Source organism: Sminthopsis crassicaudata, chromosome 4, assembly GCF_048593235.1.
Source record: "Sminthopsis crassicaudata isolate SCR6 chromosome 4, ASM4859323v1, whole genome shotgun sequence".
Classification (NCBI taxonomy): Eukaryota; Metazoa; Chordata; class Mammalia; order Dasyuromorphia; family Dasyuridae; genus Sminthopsis; species Sminthopsis crassicaudata.
Genome location: NC_133620.1, coordinates 262,943,502 through 262,948,445, shown reverse-complemented (window position 1 = coordinate 262,948,445; position 4,944 = coordinate 262,943,502).

Sequence of the window (4,944 nt, the reverse complement as noted above, 5' to 3'; positions counted from 1 at the left end):
ACTATCCTCACAATATAACTATGGTAGTGGGATAATTGAATTAAAGAGTATGACAATTTTTGTAATTCATTATATAATTATATATTATGTAATACAATTATACAAAATGTATGTTATACAATTATATATTGCTTACTAGAAAGATTAAATCTGTTCCTAACCCTACTGAAACCAAAACTAGCAGTTTTGGTGCTTGGGATAAGCAGTATTAAATGATCTCTCTTATTAACTTGTAATTTGTAATACAAAAAGCATATGAGAAGAAAGTCAGAAAAATTCAAATGGGGAGCTTATATTAATCAAGAAATTCACCTCTTACTGAGTAGGGACCGACGCTGTGAGACTGTTTATAGGGATACTATTGCCCAAGAATCTAGGTTTGTCTGGGGAAAAGAAGACTTAACTTAGTGTGCCTTTGCTAGAGAAAGAAAGAGAAGCACAATAGAAGCTGCTTAGTTTAACTTATTTCTTGCAAAGTGCTAAGCTCATTATATCAATTCTGCTAAAGGAACAAAAATGCTGACAAAATGTAAATATATTGAAATGCAAAATTGCATAATCTTTTAAAAATTAATATTTTAAGATTTTGCACCCACTGATGTATATCTCTGATTGCCCCACACTAGTTAAAACTAGCTAAAACTTCAACTCTACCAATATTGTCTTAGCAATAAATTTTTTCTGTGTTTTAAAATTATTTATCATCTTTTCCACTTTAATAGTTGCAAGGTGACATGTCAGAGCTGTTTTAATTTGCAATTTTCTAATTAGTAATAGCTTATAACTCTTAAGTATGTTTCATCTTTCAGGAATTTCATTACCTACCTGGATCACTCATCTATTGAAAAATAGCTTTTATAAGTTTATTTCTATTTCCTAAAAGGGCAGAGCCAATATGTGGAGTAAAGGGAAGAATTGAGCTTTCTCAAATTCCCCTCCAACAGCTGCAAAATAACACCTCAGAATGAAATCTAGAACCAAAGAACTAACAAAAAGACAGAATGAAACAATTTTTTTAGCCCAAGATAGCTTAGAACTTTATCATAAAAGATCTGTCACATTGGGATTCACAGTTCAGCACAAGTCAGTAGAGGTCTGGGAAGCCAGCCTCAGGTCTTGGGGATACATGCATTGCTGGGGTTTGGACAACTGGTCAGAAGGAGCTTACAGATCGTATTGGGTACAAGATTTAGTTGTATTATTCATATGTGGCTCTGAGTTCCAGTCCCAGGGTAAGGAGGAGAACTAGCACACAAGAGGTTTGCAGCCACAGGAGGGTAAGGACGCTGTCATAGTTCTAGGGTGGAAAATAATGTTTTTGGTCACTCACAGATTAGAGCACAGGAGAGCAATACCCACACTATCCTTAGTTCATACCAAGAAGTGAAAACCTGGAAAGCACTAGAACTTGCTCTGAAAACAGCATCACAAAAAACCTGAACCTTGGGACCATGTCCCCTCCACAACAAGAGCAAACTCCAACTTTAACATGAAGTTAAAGGTGAAGAAATAGGCTGAAAATGAGGAAACATCAGAAAAAAACAACAAAATAACACCAAAATTACTATGGTGACAGGGAAGATCAAGATACAATCTCAGAAAAAGACCACAAAATCAAAGCAGTTATATGCAAATCTTTGAAGAAAATTATAAATTGTCACAGAACCAAAAAGGAGAGCTGCAAAATTCCAGAACTCTCAGGTTAAGGAGAAAATAATGCAAGCAGCCTGAAGGAAAGAATTTAAATATGGAACCATAGTCAAGATCACATAAATTCTAACAACTTCTACATTAAGGGAATGAAGGACTTGAAATGTAATATTGCAGAAGGATGAGGGAACTAGGACTACAACTAAGAATAACCTACCCAGCAAAAGTGAATATAATCCTTCAGGGAGGAAAAAAGAATATTTAATTAAATAGAGGACTTCAAGCATTCCTATAAAAAGATCAGAATTAAATGGAAAATTTGACTTTCAAATATAAGATACAAAAGAAGGATAAAAAGGTAAACAGGAAAAAGAAATCATAAGGGATTTGATAAGGTTAAATACTTTATATTCCTCCATAGAAAAAATGGTATTTATAACTCCTAACTTTCTCTTCATCTCTGTCATCATTAGGGCAATTAGAAAGAGTATATATATATATATATATATATATATATATATGTATATATATATGTATATATATATGTATATATACATATATATATATATATATATATGTATATACATAGACAGAAAGCAGCAGTGTGTGTTGAATGTGATGATATGATTATCTAAAAAAATAAAATTTAAGGATGAGAAAGAAGCATGCAATGGGAGAAGGGGAAAAGGAGAGGTAGAATGGGATAAATTACCTGACATAAAAAAGGGCTGAAAGAGATTTTACAGTGGAGGAGAAAGTGGAGAAAGTGTGAAGGATCATACATGACTAAGAGACTCAAAGATGAAATAACACATACTCAGCTGGGTATAGAAATCTATCTTGTCCTATAGGGAAGTAGGAAGGAAGGGGAGAATTACAGAAAACAGGGGCTGATAAAGGCTGATAGGGTAAATTGTGGACAGAAACAAAACACTTGAGGAGGGACAGAAGAGGGGGAAATAAGAAATAATTATGAATATGAATGCAACAAACTCATCCCAAAACAGCAGCGGACAGTAGATTAAAAACAAGAATCTTACAATATGTTATTTACAAGAAACATATGAAACAGGGAGATAGACACAAAGTAAAAAGAGGCTGGAACAGAAGCTATTATGCATCACATAAATTAAAACAAACAAATTAAGGGTAGCAAACAAAGCAAAAGTTAAAATATCTTTTTTTCTGAATTTATTTTTTTATTTATGCAAAACAGAATTTAAAAATGAAAAACAGAACAAGACTGAATAGAACGTTGCCATGTGCCCAGCAGAACATCATAGAAGATTCAAAATATATAACAGTAAATTATGAGTTTAAGAAAGGACATATAATGGTAAAAAGACATATATATGAGTGCCCATTTTTTTCTTTGTTTCCTTGTAGGTTGTTTTTTTGTTCTTTGCTGCATACTTTTTAAAAAAATTTTATTTATAAAAATTTTTTGATATTATATATGCATGAGTAATTTTTTATAACATTATCCCTTGTATTCATTTTTCCAAATTATACCCTCCCTCCCTCTACTCCCTCCCCTAGATGACAGGCAATCCCATATATTTTACATGTGTTACAATATAATCTAGATACAATATATGTGTGTAAATACCATTTTCTTGTTTGTTGCATACTTTTAAAAATTTATTCTTTTTCCCCTTTTGACCCTCCTACCTTCCCTAAGTAGGCAATAGTTAAATACAGATATATACATATATATAGCTGTATATACATATATATATATGTACATATACATCCACTCCTATATATATATTCATATATATATATATATATTTAAATTTATATAAACATATAAACACCATACACTGCGGAACAACATACTTATATATCTAAGTATACTCAGAAACACACATAAATATATGCATACACACATACATATTTGCTCATATGTAAACATGCATCTAAAACAATGTTAGTATGGCTGATATATAATGTAGATTTTTTTCTTAATTAAATTTTTAAGTTTTGGCTGCAGATCTAGTTCTTTTGATTGTTGGTAGATATGATTCCAAGACCTGTGGTCTTTTATTGTAGCTGCTGCTAAGTCCATATTGCATAAATCCATATTGCTCTCCAGAATGGTTGGATCAGTTCACAACACCACAAACAATGTGTTAGTGTCCCAGTTTTCCTGCATCCCTTCCAACATTCATCATTCCTTTCAAACTTCCAACATAATGATAAGTAGCAGGAATTTTCCTGTCATTTTAGCCAATCCGAGAGGTGTGTAATGGTACTTCAGAGTTGGTTTAATTTGCATTTCTCTCGTCAATAGTGAGTTAAGCATTTTTTCATATGACTAGAAATGGTTTTAATTTCTTCATCTGAAAACTGTCTTTTCATATCCTTTGACCATTTATCAATTGGAGAATGGCTTGTATTCTTATACACTTGAGTCAATTCTCTATTTATTTTGGAAATGAGGCCTTTAACCTCTAGAGAGACTTACATGAACTGATGCTGAGTGAAATGAGCAGAACCAGGAGATCATTATACACTTCAACAACAGTACTGTATGATGATCAGTTCTGATGGATGTGGCCCTCTTATCAACAATGAGATGAACCAAAACAATTCCAATAGAGCAGTAATGAACTGAACTAGCTACACCCAGTGAAAGAACTCTGGGAGATGACTATGAACCACTACATAGAATTCCCAATCCCTCTATTTTTTTCCGCCTGCATTTTTGATTTCCTTCACAGGCTAATTGTACACTTTTTCAAAGTCTGATTCTTTTTGTACAGCAAAACAATTGTTTGGACATGTATACATATATTGTGTTTAATTTATACTTTAACATATGTAACATGTATTGGTCAACCTGCCACCTGGTTTGGAGTGGGGAGGAGGGGAAAAATTAGAACAAAAGGCTCGGCAGTTGTCAATACTGTAAAATTACCCATGCATATATCTGGTAAATAAAAACTATTTTTAAAAAATTAGGGCTTTATCAGAACCCTTAGATGTAAATTTTTTCTCCCATTTTTCTGCTTCCCTTCTAATCTTGTCTCCCTTGGTTTTGTTTTTACAAAAGCTTTTTAATTTAATATAATCAAAATGATGCATTTTGCATTCCCTCAATTCCAATTTTTAAAGTTATTTTCATCTTTAAGACTTTGTATCTCCTTTTTTAGTTAGCTAACTTTAAAAAAATCTTATTTTTCTTGGATGGTTTTTATTTTTATTTATAGCTTTTCTTCAATGTCTCATTTTATTTTTAACTTCTTTCTTGAGTTCTTCTATAAATTCTTTCTGGGCAGGGAACCATTTAAT